A 19681-nucleotide genomic window follows, 5' to 3' on the forward strand; every position below is an offset into this window, starting at 1 on the left:
TCCCCAGCTATTTGGTATCACCCTGCTCCTGTGCCACTTTTTTCCTCCAGTTCCTTTGTGACAATGGAGGAATTCTCATCTGCTATCGCAGTGATTCAGCAGCAGATGAATACTTGTGGTTTGGAGCAGTTTTTGTTACAAATGAATGTGTTCCCCTTCTCCTTCCCTCTCCTGATCAGAGGAGGAATCAATTGAGAAGATTGTGGAGAAAAACAAGCCTTTTCTGGTTGACGAAAATGCCAAAGTATCCTCATCAGTGGAATATTCTGCAGAAGAACCTTAGGGTCAGAGGTATCTCAGACCTGAAAAAGGCCTGTGTGAACTCTCTCATGGAAGTTGTCCAGACTAATTAAGTATCTGCTTTCTAAATCTTTCACTTCAAAGGTTACAGGATTGGGATCACAACATTCACCACAGCATCCCAACTCCTTCCCTTCACATCCTCATTGAAAGGATGTTTTGTGCATGCACTGAGCTCACGCTAACAAGGTGTTTATTCTGCCAAAAAGGTTCCCTCAGCAATGCCCCATAGAAAGTGAGTTAAATATGAAATGGAGTATGTCTTTGGTAGAACCAGCAGTGTCCTGTATCATCAAGACCCTCATGTCCCCAATGGATGAGGTCCCAGTATTTAATTATGCCCTGGATACAATTCTGGTGGCTTCATGGTAACAGAGATCCTACCCCTCTTTCTTTGCAGTTCATGGTTTGCTACAAAAACTGAAGCCTTGCCTAATGGGGGAGGGGTTATGCCTGGGAGTGGACTTCCTGTCTGTGTTTTTTTTTTTTTTTTTTTTTGTCAGTGTCAAATCACCTGAAGGTGGCAGCATAACCCTATTTATATTTAATCTAAAGATGCTCTATGTCCCAGTTTGTACTCCAAGAAAACCCTAGTTTTTCTTTTAAACAGTACAAAAAGAGCGCATGCAAAAAAGAGGTATACTATGGGGAAGGAGTTTTCTCCTAATGCATGTATTTAAAGATGCATCTCAAATATACATTTAGAGTGCACTTTAAGAGTAACTCCACTCTTGTTGAGAAACATTCCTCTGGGTGACCTATGTACATTGCACCTGTACTTTTCTTATTCTGAAGAAACAGCGGTTTGTTTGCCTGTGTCCATGTGCAAAATGAATATGAATGGGAGTGATAATATAATTATCAATCAGCTACTGCACTTTCAAGGTTCTAATGAAAATTGTTCTGCATCTCTTTAGACGTGCTTTCCCTTTGGGAGTATCTCACCAAAAATGACATTTTTTGTTGCAGAGGATGCAAATCACACAAGCGGCAAATTACGTTTCTGGGGGGGGTATTCTGTATGCCATCTGTGTACAGAATTCCTATTGGTTGCCATATTACATTGAATTTTAGAGAAAATTACAGTGGTGCGGATTGAAAAGGAAAGGTCATTTTTAAATACCATTAAATTACGTCCCAATTGTCTATGCTATATTATTTTATTTCTATGTGCTATTTTTTTTCCCAAAAAAGTGGAGTTACCCTTTGTCTGAACTAGCAACTAAAACACTGCATGCATTGTCTTCCCAACCATGATGGTAAAAATATAATAGTTTTTAAAACACAACTATGGAAGCTGTTTGGTTTTGCGGTTCCTGAAATTAGGCCTGTAATTAGGATTCCCATTTTAGATGCGGCAGTAGATTTTGTTTTTTTTACTTATGGCAAGAAAGAGGTATTCATGCCAATGATGACAAATATGCCTTATTCCCTTATGAAAATCTTTAATTATAGGTCTATTTCCAGGAAACTCAAAACCAAATAAACTGTTTCCTTACACAAATAAAATTGCATTCTTAGTTATTTATTGGAGAGATAGATAGATACTATATGGTACCTCCCAAGAGAGTCATAGTACTTTAAAGATTCTTGCTCAAAAGCATAACCTCTTTATTGTCAGTACATTCATCTGTACAACATTTTTGAGCCTAGTCAGGTGCAGTAGCATATACAGTGGTGTTAAACCCAAGAGCAACATTTATTACATTGCAGCTTGTTCATTACTAGATATGATGGCTGCATTTGTTTTCTTCATCGCTTAACAAGCAAAAACCCATTGTTTTTAATAGCCCTTGTTCACATCTGAGCATCCTATCGCTTGCAGCATAACGCCTGTTGCTTATAAAGTACATGAACTACTTTTCAGGAAGAATTGAGCATTTTTGTCCCCATAGATTTCAATAGAAACGCCTGAAAAATGTGACATGAGCGTTTTTTTCAAGTATTTTTTTGCACATTTTCTGCTTAAACTGCAGCGCTCCACCCTTTTTACTTGAAAAGGATTGCAGGATCTGGAACTGCCTCCTCCCAGCCATGTACTACTCCCAAGGGTTCTGGGGATAAAAAAAAAAAACATCTGTTAAGGGTTGACTTATGTCTTGCTCTGCTTCAATGTCTGCCAGAATCCTCCTCCTCCCTCTCCTCTTGTGTGTTCTGTAGCATAGGAAGAATGGTGTCTATCCATAAAATGGGCCTTGAGAAGGAAAGGAAGTCGTCCTATTCCTCCCACTGCTCAGTCCATAATGCTACACAGAGTCTGCTCCAGCAGGAACGCAACAGGGATTGTGTCACTGATGCATGCGTTGTCATGGCTCACCATCCAAATGGTGACAGTAAAGTGCATGCATCCTTTATCAACAGACATTGGCGTGGGGAAAAAAAGCAGAGCCGGCCTGAGCCTGTCGTTGTGCCATATTCACACATGTGCAGCCGCTGCAGCATTGCCAACGTCAGGTTCCATCTTGTGGGCATGTCACAAATCAGGCGGTTTGCGGGCAGATGGAATTCCCACTGAATTTCAGCCAACCGAGCACTGGCTGTGTATGACCGCCTGAAATGGCTACAGATTTTTCTGGCCTGCTTCAGCAGATCTTCCGATCCTGGGTATCTGTTTAAAAAATGCTGTACCACTAAATTGAGTACCTGTGCCAGGCATGGCACGTGTCAACTTTCCCTGTCTAAGGGCGGACAGGAGATTTGTGCCATTATCGTACACCACCATTCCTGGCTCCAGCTGGTGTGGCGTGAACCACATCTGGTCCTGCCGCTGCAGAGCTGTCAGAATCGTTGCTCCAGTGTGGCTCCTGTCTCCTAGACAGATCAGCTGAAGTACTGCACGGCACCTTTCAGCCTGACTCATTGAATAGCCTCTTGAACGCTTAGGGGGGTACTTGTAGTTCATTAGACAATTCAGCAAAGGAGGGCATGGAGGAGGAGGGGGTGGAGCTGACAAATCCTGCATCATCACCACTAGCTGTATGGAGACGTGGCAGCACAACAAGCTGCAGCACTGAGCCCTGTCCTGCATTTTTTCGAGTTGGAAGCAGAGTTACCCAGAGTACTGTGAACAAAATATATCATCCTTGACCATGCTTGCTGGCCCATGTGTCAGCAATAACGTAAACCTTGCGGCTGGATGCCTTGCCTAATGATGCCATAACATTGCCTTCCACGTGATGGTAGACAGCTGGAATGGCCTTACATGAAAAGAAATAGAGCAACTGGGAACCTGCTATTGTGGTACAGCACATTTTGCAAATTCATGGAAGGGGGCAGAATCCACCAGATGGAAAGGCAGGCGTTGAAGAGCCAGCAGATTTGACAAGCTTGAATTTAGATGCTGGGTATGTGGGTGGCAGCGACTGTATTTTTTCACTGCAGCAGATAGGGCAGAGAAATTTGCCTGCTGTAGTATACAGTACAGCTGATGGTGTGCTACTGGCAGTTGTGCTGCAAAGACCTGGGACACCCTGCGCTATACCACCATCCCTGTTCCTGGAGGCTGCTGAAAGGTCATGAGGTATAGCAGGGTTAGACTGGAAATGTATGGAGTGAGGAGGAGCAGAATTGTGTCCTTTTTGTGTGGCTTTCAGGTGCTTTTGCCAACGGGCTGAGTGGTGGGAGGTTAAATGCCTTGCCAAGCATGTGGTACCCAAATAGCTGGTGTTTTTGCTACGCTTGATGTGCTTGAGGAAAAGTTTGCAAATTGCAACAGTGTGATCGGCTGCACATGTGCTAAAAAGAGGCCCAGACAGCTGAGCTGTGGAAAGTGGGCTGGGAGAAAACAGCTCCACAATCTGGTGAAATAGGGTGGCTGCTCTCTACTCTTCCACGATGGCTGCCTCTTTGGGGTTGTGCCTCACTCTCCCTTTCCTCCTCTGCTCTATTCGGCACCCAATTTGCGTCAGTGCCATCGTCATCATCATCCCCTCAATCCTCATCACTGGAGACAACTTGGCAATATGCTGCGGCTGGGGGAACATGACTGCCAATTTGTTGTTTATCAGTGTTCTACCCTCTCTGTAGGCTCATGTTCCTACCTTCTTCAACCTCAGAACCAAGATCTAAATCAAGCAATGGTTGTGCATTGTCAAGGAGCAGGTAGCTGATGCTGTGTTCAAATATGTCAGTTGTCTCCTCCATGCTTGATGCTGGGGCTATGGCAGGAGTAGCTGTGGACGAGGCAGAATAAGCCACTCTGGCGGCAGCAGCAGTGGACTGCTCACTAGTCTCTGCTTGGGTGACGAAGGATGAGGAGGATGATGATGGTTTACTAAGCCAGTCCACCACCTCCTCTGCATGCTGTGGCTGGATGACACAGGCAACATTACTAAACAGTGGAAATGATGCCCTGCCTGAGGACGAACCACGTCCACCTTTCCCTGTGGACACATGCGCTGCTGGCCCCCTCACAGTGCCATGAGAATGTCTACCTCTCCTTGTTGGCCTCCCAGACATGATGGGGGGGGGGGTGATTATTAACAAACTGTAATAAAGATGTGGAAATGTGTACGTGGATGCACTTTAATCAATGGAAAGTGTTGTGAGGTGCACTTTAACTTGAGTACTCACTACACAGACATATTCCACTGACACACTACCGTATACTGCAATAAAACTGCACTGACACACTGCAATATACTGTGGTAAACGTGCACTAACACACTGAAATATACTGCATTAAACATGCAGTAATGCACTGATATATACTGCGTTAAACGTGCAGTAACGCGCTGATATATACTGCGTTAAACGTGCAGTAACGCGCTGATATATACTGCGTTAAACGTGCAGTAACGCACGGATGTATACTAGGTTAAACATGCAGTAATGCACTGATATATACTGCATTAAACGTGCAGAAACGCACTGATATTTACTGCATTAAAGGTACAGTAAGGCACTGATATATACTGCGTTAAACATGCAGTAATGCACAGATACTGCGTTAAACGTGCAGTAATGCACTGAAATGTACAAAAGAGTAAAAATGAATGGTTACACTACACTCACAAAACTGACACTAAAGTAAAATTAATTGTCACACTACACTGACAGTGAAACATCACTAGATTCACAGTAAACTGATATTCTACACTGACAATAGAAGCACAACAGCATACTAACTAGTAGCACTGAACAGAGCCCTGTTCTATCTCTCTCCACAACAATATCACACTGCAAATGGCCGCTATCGGGAGAATATTTTTATAGTGTGGAGTGGGACTAAGCACAATGATTGGATAGAGTCATCATTACATTCTCTAATCATGGCTCTTACAGTGCTCTGTGCCTTGATTGGGCAAATCTTTCATTGCTTCAGCCAATCAGGGCTTCCAATGCACTGTAAGGTGGCACAGTGCATTGTTGTCATTCGGCAAGCCGAACAAATGGTTGAACACCTTGATAATTTGGGTGTTCATCGATCGGTTCGCCCAACTCTAATTGTGTGTGGTTGTTCTATCCTGTATGGTTTTGATAAAGCATGTCCATCGTGTGAAACGTGTCAACCTCTTCCTCCCCTGCCTGTATGCCATTGTGCTATACTTTTATTTATCTTAATAAAGTTAATTGCATCGTTTGTGGGATTGCAGTCATCCAATTTGTGAGTTTATCCTTTGGCTTTTTGGTTTCCCAGTGCATCCTGGGATATCTCATATCTGCAATACCTCCAAAACAAAGTGAAGCTTAAGCTGAATAAAAGTCTCTCAAAACCTGAAGGTGCTGCTAGTGAGCTTTGTCATAGTCTTCTTTGGAGGCTTTGGAGATACTTTGAAGTGCCAAGAAAGCAACACTTTGATGTCCAAGAAAGTGACATGGGTTGTATTTTTTTAAGCAAAGGCGATGTGTAAACAGGATTGTAAGCTAAACATTTTATTTAACCACTTGCCGACCGCTGCAAGTACATATACTGTGGCGGTCAGCCCCTCAAAGGCAAAGTGACGTATCGGTACTCTCCCGCGCGGTCACGGACCCCCCTGCGCGTGTGAGCGGCGGACCCGATGTCCGCCGCTCACTCACGATCGTCCGTGACAGCGGGAGAAAGGCAGGCGGCTAGTGTAAACAAGCCGTCTGTCATTCTCCCCTGTGTAGAAACAGTGATCATACGGTTCTACTATGTAGGACCGTTGATCATTGTTCCTACACTTCAAGCCACAGCCAATCACAGTTAGAATCACGCCCCTAGGGACACACACAGCCCCTCCCTCTCAAATAAAGTTAACCCCTTCACTACCAGTGTATTTTTACAGTAACAGTGCATATGTATAGCACTGATTACTGCAGTAATGTCACTGGTAACCCCAAAAGTGTCAAAAATGTCAGTCAAGGGTCCGATCTGTCCGCCCCAATGTCGCAGTACCGCAAAAAAAATCGCAGATCGCCGCCATTACGCGTTAAAAAAAAAACAACAAAAATTAGAAAAATCTCTCCCTTTGTTAGTAAACGCGATAGCTTTTGTGCAAACCAATCAAAATATGCTTTTTGCGATTTTTTTTACCAAACATATGTAGCATAAAACAAATTGGCCAAAAATGTTAAAAAATTTAGATTTTTACATTTTTTTGGGGGGAATTTCATATAAAAAAAATGTGAAAAATATTGTTATTTTTGCAAAATTGACGCTCTTTTTTTGTTTATAGCGCATGATCAAAAAATCGCACAGGTGATCAAATACCACCAAAAGAAAGCTCTGTTTGTGGGAAAAAAAGGACGTCAAATTCGTTTAGGTACAGCATCGCACGGCCGCGCAATTGTCCGTTAAACTCACGCAGTGCCGAATCGCAAAATACCCCCTGGTCAGGAAGGGGGTAAAATCTTCCGGGGCTTAAGTGGTTAAAGACAGGTGCTTTGATTGGCATTCAGAGTGCTTTAAAAAAAAGTGTGTCCAATGCCACATTTTGAAGCAGCCCTTAGGGTGCGAATTCATGCCCATAATTCATTTTTAGACACTTCAACTTCCGAGAAATAGACAACAGGGCTAGACTGCTAGGATACCCTCATGACGTGATCATAATCTTCTCTCTGAAGCTCAAGACTAGTAGCAGTCACGCCTCCTTGCCTTCCTATACATTTCTTTCTATTAGCTTTAATTGTGCTAAATTCCTCTATTCAACCCTTGCTTAGATGACTGCACATTTTGCATACACAACAAAGGTTATTTAGGGTTACCTTCTCGTCCCTTTTATACCTGGCACCTATGAATTACACAGGTTCTGTAGATGATTATAACAGATACTTACTGATTAAGTATCCCCAAACACTGATCTGATTTTTTTTTAAGGTTTAAGAGTGACTCAGTGGCATAATAGTGTCCCGATTTAGGGCATGTCAGCTACATGTTAACTTCATTATTAAGGATTTATAATTTAATTGTGTAAATGCACCCCCAATTTTTACATACACAAATTTTAAACATGCCCCTTTACAATTTATTTTTATTCCTTTTTACTGTTCACCAGGTTGGCACACTTGCATGCCTTCTGATAAAGCAGTGACAAAGTACAAAGTGTAGTAACCAATAGGAAATGAGCAGAGAGCAGATACTGAAATCAGAGATTCATTATCATTGGCTATTATTGTTTACTACATTGTTCTGGCCTATTGAAAATGTGTTTAAATGTTCTAGAGAATTAAGCATTGTCTATTATCACTTGCCTTTGTATATTATCTGTGGATTATACTCAGCATCGGTGAGTAGAGTGTGTTGAACTCTGGGGTGGTGTGTAGAGACAGGTGGCGTGTAATTAAATGCATGCTGAGTAAGCAACTCCTCTTAATCTGGTTATTGTTAGATCACTCTGATAACCATTGTATGTGTACATTTATTTATAGACCTGGATCCTTGCTTGACCAAAGATTTCTGTTAAACTACAGCCTTCAAATGTGACTCACTAATAATATAAAGAGCTTAAGCAGAAGTGTGCTTGCTCAATCAATGTACAAAACAAAAAAAAGATAAAAATGAATTTTGCCTGTTTTTTTTTTTTTTTGCCTTTTCTGCATATTTCTGGTTTAGGTTTAAAATGTTTCTGAATATTCCATTTTAACCCCACCCCTGTCTCAGCAGCACACTATACCTGGAAAATCTGTATGTATCACCATCCCTGGCTTAGCAACACACCGTACATGGAAAGTGTCTGTGCACCCCATCCCTGACTCAGCAACATACCGTACCTACAAAGTTTTGGTGCATCCTATCCATGGCTCATCAACACACTGTACCTGGAATGTATCCCCCTAGTGGCTCAGGAGCACACTACACCTGCAAAATCTCTATGTACCCTCATCCCTGACTCAGAAGCACATTGTACCTGTAAATTCTCTATGTACTCTCATCCCTGACTCAGAAGCACATTGTACCTGTAAATTCTCTATGTACCTACATCCCTGGCTCGGCAGCACATTGTACCTGTAAATTCTCTATATACACCTACATCACTGGCTCAGAAGCACATTGTACCTGTAAATTCTCTGTGTACTCACATCCCTGGCTCAGAAGTACATTGTACCTGTAAATTCTCTATGTACTCTCATCCCTGACTCAGAAGTACATTGTACCTGTAAATTCTCTATGTGCTCTCATCCCTGGCTCAGAAGCACATTGTACCTGTAAATTCTCTATGTACCCTCCCTCATCCCTGGCTCAGAAGCACATTGTACCTGTAAATTCTCTATGTACTCTCATTCCTGGCTCAGAAGTACATTGTACCTGTAAATTCTCTATGTACTCTCATCCCTGGCTCAGAAGCATATTTTACCTGTAAATTCTCTATGTACTCTCATCCCTGGCTCAGAAGCACATTGTACCTGTAAATTCTCTATGTACTCTCATCCCTGGCTCAGAAGCACATTGTATCTGTAAATTCTCTATGTACTCTCATCCCTGGCTCAGAAGCACATTGTACCTGTAAATTCTCTATGTACTCTCATCCCTGGCTCAGAAGCACATTGTACCTGTAAATTCTCTATGTACTCGCATCCCTGGCTCAGAAGCACATTGTACCTGTAAATTCTCTATGTACTCTCATCCCTGGCTCAGAAGTACACTGTACTTGTAAATTCTCTATGTACTCTCATCCCTGGCTCAGAAGCACATTGTACTTGTAAATTCTCCATGTATTCTCATCCCTGGCTCAGAAGCACATTGTACCTGTAAATTCTCTATGTACTCTCATCCCTGACTCAGAAGCACATTGTACATGTAAATTCGCTATGTACTCTCAACCCTGGCTCAGAAGCATATTGTACCTGTAAATTCTCTATGTACCCCCATCCCTGGTTCAGAAGCACATTGTACCTGTAAATTCTCTATGTACTCTCATCCCTGGCTCAGAAGCATATTTTACCTGTAAATTCTCTATGTACTCTCATCCCTGGCTCAGAAGCACATTGTACCTGTAAATTCTCTGTGTACTCACATCCCTGGCTCAGAAGTACATTGCACATGCAAATTCTCTATGTACTCTCATCCCTGGCTCAGAAGCATATTTTACCTGTAAATTCTCTATGTACTCTCATCCCTGGCTCAGAAGCACATTGTACCTGTAAATTCTCTATGTACTCTCATCCCTGGCTCAGAAGCACATTGTATCTGTAAATTCTCTATGTACTCTCATCCCTGGCTCAGAAGCACATTGTACCTGTAAATTCTCTATGTACTCTCATCCCTGGATCAGAAGCACATTGTACCTGTAAATTCTCTATGTACTCACATCCCTGGCTCAGAAGCACATTGTACCTGTAAATTCTCTATGTACTCTCATCCCTGGATCAGAAGCACATTGTACCTGTAAATTCTCTATGTACTCTCATCCCTGGCTCAGAAGCACATTGTACCTGTAAATTCTCTATGTACTCGCATCCCTGGCTCAGAAGCACATTGTACCTGTAAATTCTCTATGTACTCTCATCCCTGGCTCAGAAGTACACTGTACTTGTAAATTCTCTATGTACTCTCATCCCTGGCTCAGAAGCACATTGTACTTGTAAATTCTCCATGTATTCTCATCCCTGGCTCAGAAGCACATTGTACCTGTAAATTCTCTATGTACTCTCATCCCTGGCTCAGAAGCACATTGTACCTGTAAATTCTCTTTGTACTCACATCCATGGCTCAGAAGCACATTGTACCTGTAAATTCTCTATGTACTCTCATCCCTGGATCAGAAGCACATTGTACCTGTAAATTCTCTATGTACTCTCATCCCTGGCTCAGAAGCACATTGTACCTGTAAATTCTCTATGTACTCACATCCCTGGCTCAGAAGCACATTGTACCTGTAAATTCTCTATGTACTCTCATCCCTGGATCAGAAGCACATTGTACCTGTAAATTCTCTATGTACTCTCATCCCTGGCTCAGAAGCACATTGTACCTGTAAATTCTCTATGTACCCTCCCTCATCCCTGGCTCAGAAGCACATTGTACCTGTAAATTCTCTGTGTACTCACATCCCTGGCTCAGAAGTACATTGTACCTGTAAATTCTCTATGTACTCTCATCCCTGGTTCAAAAGCACATTTTACCTGTAAATTCTCTATGTACTCTCATCCCTGGCTCAGAAGCACATTGTACCTGTAAATTCTCTATGTACTCACATCCCTGGCTCAGAAGCACATTGTACCTGTAAATTCTCTATGTACTCTCATCCCTGGCTCAGAAGCACATTGTACCTGTAAATTCTCTATGTACCCTCCCTCATCCCTGGCTCAGAAGCACATTGTACATGTAAATTCTCTATGTACTCTCATCCCTGGCTCAGAAGCACATTGTACATGTAAATTCTCTATGTACTCTCATCCCTGGCTCAGAAGCATATTGTACCTGTAAATTCTCTATGTACTCTCATCCCTGGTTCAGAAGCACATTTTACCTGTAAATTCTCTATGTACTCACATCCCTGGCTCAGAAGCACATTGTACCTGTAAATTCTCTATGTACTCTCATCCCTGGCTCAGAAGCACATTGTACCTGTAAATTCTCTATGTACCCCCATCCCTGGCTCAGAAGCACATTGTACCTGTAAATTCTCTATGTACCCCCATCCCTGGCTCAGAAGCACATTTTACCTGTAAATTCTCTATGTACTCTCATCCTTGGCTCAGAAGCACATTGTACCTGTAAATTCTTTATGTACTCACATCCCTGGCTCAGAAGCACATTGTACCTGTACATTTTCTATGTTATCTCATCCCTGGCTCAGAAGCACATTGTACCTGTAAATTTTCTATGAACTCACATCCCTGGCTCAGAAGCACATTGTACCTGTAAATTCTCTTTGTACTCACATCCATGGCTCAGAAGCACATTGTACCTGTAAATTCTCTATGTACTCTCATCCCTGGCTCAGAAGCACATTGTACCTGTAAATTCTCTTTGTACTCACATCCATGGCTCAGAAGCACATTGTATCTGTAAATTCTCTATGTACTCTCATCCCTGGCTCAGAAGCATATTTTACCTGTAAATTCTCTATGTACTCTCATCCCTGGCTCAGAAGCACATTGTACCTGTAAATTCTCTATGTACTCTCATCCCTGGCTCAGAAGTACACTGTACTTGTAAATTCTCTATGTACTCTCATCCCTGGCTCAGAAGCACATTGTACTTGTAAATTCTCCATGTATTCTCATCCCTGGCTCAGAAGCACATTGTACCTGTAAATTCTCTATGTACTCACATCCCTGGCTCAGAAGCACATTGTACCTGTAAATTCTCTTTGTACTCACATCCATGGCTCAGAAGCACATTGCACCTATAAATTCTCTATGTACTCTCATCCCTGGCTCAGAAGCACATTGTATCTGTAAATTCTCTATGTACTCTCATCCCTGGCTCAGAAGCATATTTTACCTGTAAATTCTCTATGTACTCTCATCCCTGGCTCAGAAGCACATTGTACCTGTAAATTCTCTATGTACCCTCCCTTATCCCTGGCTCAGAAGCACATTGTACCTGTAAATTCTCTGTGTACTCACATCCCTGGCTCAGAAGTACATTGCACATGCAAATTCTCTATGTACTCTCATCCCTGGCTCAGAAGCATATTTTACCTGTAAATTCTCTATGTACTCTCATCCCTGGCTCAGAAGCACATTGTACCTGTAAATTCTCTATGTACTCTCATCCCTGGCTCAGAAGCACATTGTATCTGTAAATTCTCTATGTACTCTCATCCCTGGCTCAGAAGCACATTGTACCTGTAAATTCTCTGTGTACTCACATCCCTGGCTCAGAAGTACATTGTACCTGTAAATTCTCTATGTACTCTCATCCCTGACTCAGAAGCACATTGTACATGTAAATTCTCTATGTACTCTCATCCCTGGCTCAGAAGCATATTGTACCTGTAAATTCTCTATGTACCCCCATCCCTGGTTCAGAAGCACATTTTACCTGTAAATTCTCTATGTACTCTCATCCCTGGCTCAGAAGCACATTGTACCTGTAAATTCTCTATGTACCCCCATCCCTGGCTCAGAAGCACATTGTACCTGTAAATTCTCTATGTACCCCCATCCCTGGCTCAGAAGCACATTTTACCTGTAAATTCTCTATGTACTCTCATCCTTGGCTCAGAAGCACATTGTACCTGTAAATTCTTTATGTACTCACATCCCTGGCTCAGAAGCACATTGTACCTGTACATTTTCTATGTTATCTCATCCCTGGCTCAGAAGCACATTGTACCTGTAAATTCTCTATGTACTCTCATCCCTGGATCAGAAGCACATTATACTCAGAAGCACATTGTACCTGTAAATTTTCTATGAACTCACATCCCTGGCTCAGAAGCACATTGTACCTGTAAATTTTCTATGAACTCACATCCCTGGTTTAGAAGCACATTGTACCTGTAAATTCTCTTTGTACTCACATCCATGGCTCAGAAGCACATTGTACCTGTAAATTCTCTATGTACTCTCATCCCTGGCTCAGAAGCACATTGTATCTGTAAATTCTCTATGTACTCTCATCCCTGGCACAGAAGCACATTGTACCTGTAAATTCTCTATGTACCCTCCCTTATCCCTGGCTCAGAAGCACATTGTACCTGTAAATTCTCTATGTACTCTCATCCCTGGCTCAGAAGTACACTGTACTTGTAAATTCTCTATGTACTCTCATCCCTGGCTCAGAAGCACATTGTACTTGTAAATTCTCCATGTATTCTCATCCCTGGCTCAGAAGCACATTGTACCTGTAAATTCTCTATGTACTCTCATCCCTGGCTCAGAAGCACATTGTACCTGTAAATTCTCTTTGTACTCTCATGCCTGGCTCAGAAGTACATTGTACCTGTAAATTCTCTATGTACTCTCATCCCTGGCTCAGAAGCACATTGTATCTGTAAATTCTCTATGTACTCTCATCCCTGGCTCAGAAGCATATTTTACCTGTAAATTCTCTATGTACTCTCATCCCTGGCTCAGAAGCACATTGTATCTGTAAATTCTCTATGTACTCTCATCCCTGGCTCAGAAGCACATTGTACCTGTAAATTCTCTATGTACTCTCATCCCTGGCTCAGAAGCACATTGTACCTGTAAATTCTCTATGTACTCTCATCCCTGGCTCAGAAGTACACTGTACTTGTAAATTCTCTATGTACTCTCATCCCTGGCTCAGAAGCACATTGTACTTGTAAATTCTCCATGTATTCTCATCCCTGGCTCAGAAGCACATTGTACCTGTAAATTCTCTATGTACTCTCATCCCTGGCTCAGAAGCATATTGTACCTGTAAATTCTCTATGTACTCTCATCCCTGGCTCAGAAGCACATTGTACCTGTAAATTCTCTATGTACTCTCATCCCTGGCTCAGAAGCACATTGTACCTGTAAATTCTCTATGTACTCACATCCATGGCTCAGAAGCACATTGTACCTGTAAATTCTCTATGTACTCTCATCCCTGGCTCAGAAGCACATTGTACCTGTAAATTCTCTATGTACTCACATCCCTGGCTCAGAAGCACATTGTACCTGTAAATTCTCTATGTACTCTCATCCCTGGATCAGAAGCACATTGTACCTGTAAATTCTCTATGTACTCTCATCCCTGGCTCAGAAGCACATTGTACCTGTAAATTCTCTATGTACTCACATCCCTGGCTCAGAAGCACATTGTACCTGTAAATTCTCTATGTACCCTCCCTCATCCCTGGCTCAGAAACACATTGTACCTGTAAATTCTCTGTGTACTCACATCCCTGGCTCAGAAGTACATTGTACCTGTAAATTCTCTATGTACTCTCATCCCTGGCTCAGAAGCACATTGTACCTGTAAATTCTCTATGTACTCTCAACCCTGGCTCAGAAGCATATTGTACATGTAAATTCTCTATGTACTCTCATCCCTGGTTCAAAAGCACATTTTACCTGTAAATTCTCTATGTACTCTCATCCCTGGCTCAGAAGCACATTGTACCTGTAAATTCTCTATGTACCCTCCCTCATCCCTGGCTCAGAAGCACATTGTACCTGTAAATTCTCTGTGTACTCACATCCCTGGCTCAGAAGTACATTGTACCTGTAAATTCTCTGTGTACTCACATCCCTGGCTCAGAAGTACATTGTACCTGTAAATTCTCTATGTACTCTCATCCCTGGCTCAGAAGCACATTGTACCTGTAAATTCTCTATGTACTCTCAACCCTGGCTCAGAAGCATATTGTACATGTAAATTCTCTATGTACTCTCATCCCTGGTTCAAAAGCACATTTTACCTGTAAATTCTCTATGTACTCTCATCCCTGGCTCAGAAGCACATTGTACCTGTAAATTCTCTATGTACCCTCCCTCATCCCTGGCTCAGAAGCACATTGTACCTGTAAATTCTCTATGTACTCACATCCCTGGCTCAGAAGCACATTGTACCTGTAAATTCTCTATGTACTCTCATCCCTGGATCAGAAGCACATTGTACCTGTAAATTCTCTATGTACTCTCATCCCTGGCTCAGAAGCACATTGTACCTGTAAATTCTCTATGTACTCACATCCCTGGCTCAGAAGCACATTGTACCTGTAAATTCTCTATGTACCCTCCCTCATCCCTGGCTCAGAAGCACATTGTACCTGTAAATTCTCTGTGTACTCACATCCCTGGCTCAGAAGTACATTGTACCTGTAAATTCTCTATGTACTCTCATCCCTGGCTCAGAAGCACATTGTACCTGTAAATTCTCTATGTACTCTCAACCCTGGCTCAGAAGCATATTGTACATGTAAATTCTCTATGTACTCTCATCCCTGGTTCAAAAGCACATTTTACCTGTAAATTCTCTATGTACTCTCATCCCTGGCTCAGAAGCACATTGTACCTGTAAATTCTCTATGTACCCTCCCTCATCCCTGGCTCAGAAGCACATTGTACCTGTAAATTCTCTGTGTACTCACATCCCTGGCTCAGAAGTACATTGTACCTGTAAATTCTCTATGTACTCTCATCCCTGACTCAGAAGCACATTGTACATGTAAATTCTTTATGTACTCACATCCCTGGCTCAGAAGCACATTGTACCTGTACATTTTCTATGTTATCTCATCCCTGGCTCAGAAGCACATTGTACCTGTAAATTCTCTATGTACTCTCATCCCTGGATCAGAAGCACATTGTACCTGTAAATTCTCTATGTACTCTCATCCCTGGATCAGAAGCACATTATACCTGTAAATTTTCTATGAACTCACATCCCTGGCTCAGAAGCACATTGTACCTGTAAATTCTCTATGTACTCTCATCCCTGGCTCAGAAGCACATTGTACCTGTAAATTCTCTATGTACTCACATCCCTGGCTCAGAAGCACATTGTACCTGTAAATTCTCTATGTACTCACATCCCTGGCTCAGAAGCACACTGTACCTGTAAATTCTCTATGTACTCTCATCCCTGGCTCAGAAGCACATTGTACCTGTAGATTCTCCATGAACTCTAACCCCTGGCTCAGAAGCATATTGTACCTGTAAAATGTCTATCTACCCCCATCCCTGGTTCAGAAGCATAATGTACCTGTAAAATCTCTTTCCTGGCCCTACCTCACATCAGCACTCAATGGATTAACGCCTCCTCTGGAACCCACAGAACCCCCTCTTCCTAGCTAAATAAAAGACAGCCCCTCCCCCACTGAAGTGTTTTTTTATTTGGTCATGCTCCAGGCCACCTGTTGATTGCAGTTGGTAAGTACTTTGGTTGCTGCAAGTATATACCCCCTACCACACCACCCCTCCATGTTCAGCCTTTTATGGAGTTGGAAGACCCAGAATGCTGGATGGTAAACTTTCCTGAAACTGGGTGCCGGGCCACAGGCAATGTTGCCTAAACAGTACAAATATTCTACAGGTGTGGTATTAGTAAGCTTTGCAATGTCACCATTGGCCTCTTCCTTGGGGTTTTCCTGTCCTGTATAGGCAACGTGCCACACTGCTCTCCTGGCTTTGTTGATGATGTCGTAGAGGACAGGGAGATGCGGCAAGTAAGGGTGGTTACCAGTAGAAGCAGCAGCAGCTTAAACAGTCTTAGAGCCGGCAGGGGGACTGGTTTCTCTTCCTCGCTGCCAGTTTTCTCTTGTGAGGTAAAGACTTGTTGCTGTGTGTTCCTGGGGGTTAGACAATCTGACTGGTTTTGTCTCAGTATCTGTGTCTCCTGTCTGCCTCTGGAAGGGCTTCCTGACCTCACCTGCTGCTGCTTCTGAAGCATGTGGATGAAAGCAGATGGGTCTTAAAGGGACAGTGTACCTGCTTTTTCTTGGTATAAGAGTTACAATTTTTTTTCTGTATTTTTTTTGTATGCGCTCACCACACCTGTCAGTGGCACAGAAGACTTGCAAAAGGTATGAGGGGGCAGCGTGGGGATCCTGTTTCCGGTCAAACAAGATCTTTTATGTCAATGGCAACACCCAAATCCAGTGAGACCCTTTTGAGGCCTGGCTATTGAATCGGCTGGACTAGAGGTGCATGGATTCTCTTCCAAGGTGGTTCAGAGCTTGGTGAAGACCACAAGACCATGAACGCTACACATATGGGTGGATATGAAGGAAAGAGGCTATCTCTACAAATTTATAACAGATACAAAGCACCACGTCCCTAGTAAATATTATAACGTGAAAGATTTTTTGGGGGTGCCACAAGGGGGGACTTTTCAATTGGGGTGCTTAAGTATTTCCTTGATATATAAAGTAAGACTAGAGAAAATTTATTTTTAGTAAAAAAAACATGAAAAAAATTTTATTCTGAAACAACAGTAAAAAGTATACTGTAATTGAAAGGATTACAATATACTGTACAAAACTGAATTGTATTAAAAACATATACAGTAAACAGCCATACAGTATCATACAAATATATATATACTCTCCTAACACAAGGGTAGATGGTATATATGCTTTATACCCAGTTGCATCCACAATGGATGGTCTTTGTGCAGGAGGCGTAGTGGCCCACAGCCATTAACCCAACATGTTTCGCGGCACTGCCGCCGCTTCTTCACTAGATGGCCGTATATGGAACTGAAAATATATCTTTTTACTTTGAATTTCCAGACCTCATCTCTCTTCAGCCGTACTTTTTGTGCCCTATTTGTGGTCGGTCTCCCGTGTCCGCCCCCCGGGGGTCTCCCCCCTGTGCCTTGTGGTCGTATTTCCCATTGCAGCGTGCTGTACTGCATGTTTAACAGGTATGATGATGTGTATTATTCTCGCTGCCTCTCTATCATGGACACCATGCAATATTTGTTTACTATAGATATGACTTCTATATGTTGTAATAGTATATCATTAATTGCATAAGTCACTGTAAACATACGTTTGATGATTTTGTATTGATTTCTCTTTTCTTTTTTTTTTCTTTTTATTTTTATTTTTCCTCATTTAAGTCGTTATTTTCATGACAAATATATCTATGTGATACCCTCAAAGATACCCCTGAAGAAGCGGCGGCAGTGCCGCGAAACATGTTGGGTTAATGGCTGTGGGCCACTACGCCTCCTGCACAAAGACCATCCATTGTGGATGCAACTGGGTATAAAGCATATATACCATCTACCCTTGTGTTAGGAGAGTATATATATATTTGTATGATACTGTATGGCTGTTTACTGTATATGTTTTTAATACAATTCAGTTTTGTACAGTATATTGTAATCCTTTCAATTACAGTATACTTTTTACTGTTGTTTCAGAATAAAATTTTTTTCATGTTTTTTTTACTAAAAATAAATTTTCTCTAGTCTTACTTTATATATCAAGGAAATACTTAAGCACCCCAATTGAAAAGTCCCCCCTTGTGGCACCCCCAAAAAATCTTTCACGTGGATATGAAGGAAGTTTGTTTGGTTTGCTTACCAAAGTTTTCTCTCCTGTGTCCCCACAATATCCTGGACACTTTTACAATCAGCGCTTAAGATTAGTCTGGCATATAACTTAGTTAAAGTACAGGTCTCTGCCTTTATCCTTTTTTTCAGGCTGCAGATGGGTAGAAGAGCTATTGAACAAATGCTTCATGGAGGCAGTAGTCCATATATGACCACCAAGGAAATTCTTGTTCCCTTCATGGGACTTAAGCTTGGTTCTGAAAGCACTAGTACAGGCATCCTTTTCTCCAATAGCTTCATTTCCATTGCGAATCCTGGTGGTAAAACTAGTTCCTCAGACAGCAGTTGCTTCAGACAGAAGGATTTTAAAGATTGCAGTACTTTCCTGCAAAGATGCCTTTTGTGTCCTTTTACCAGAAATTGTGATACTACGTCCATCTCCAAAGTTCAAATCTAAAGTGGTATCCAGTTTTCAGGAGAACTGGGAGCAGTCCCTCCGAGCATTCACACAGAGTCACTGAGTACACAACAGGAAGACTTCAGTTCCTTACACATGGACAAGTTGCTAATTGTGGACATGCAAGGGTCAAAAGACGTGAGAAAAGTGGACAATCTTTTCATTTCATTCCTTCGACCTGAGGGGTGGCAGCCTTTGGGGCGGCAGCCTTTGGGGCAGGTATACCAGGATTTCAGTGAAGGTTAAATGAGACAGCTAGCCCTTCATTCGACTTTACAAGCTAGGCGTGCAGTCAGCAAATTCTGCAAAGTTTGGGACAAGACATATAAATTATTTTTGTCCTTGGCAGCTTATTTTTAATTGTCAATGTTTCTTTTCATGTGTTCTCTCTCGCCCATTTATTCAGCTAGTTATATCCCATTGTGTGCAAAAGTGAGGTAGGGCCAGGAAAACTGAAAATGATCAAATACTTACCATTATTTTGCCTTTCCTGGCCTATCCTCACGTCAGCATAGGACTCCCTCCCTAGTGGCCTGTCTCAGGCTAGGTTATCGAACACTTCAGTGGGGAAGGAGCTGTCTTTCTTTTAGCTAGGAAGAGGAGGTCCTCTG

This window comes from Pelophylax lessonae (genome assembly GCF_965119305.1).
Source record: "Pelophylax lessonae genome assembly, chromosome: 10".
NCBI classification, from domain to species: domain Eukaryota; kingdom Metazoa; phylum Chordata; class Amphibia; order Anura; family Ranidae; genus Pelophylax; species Pelophylax lessonae.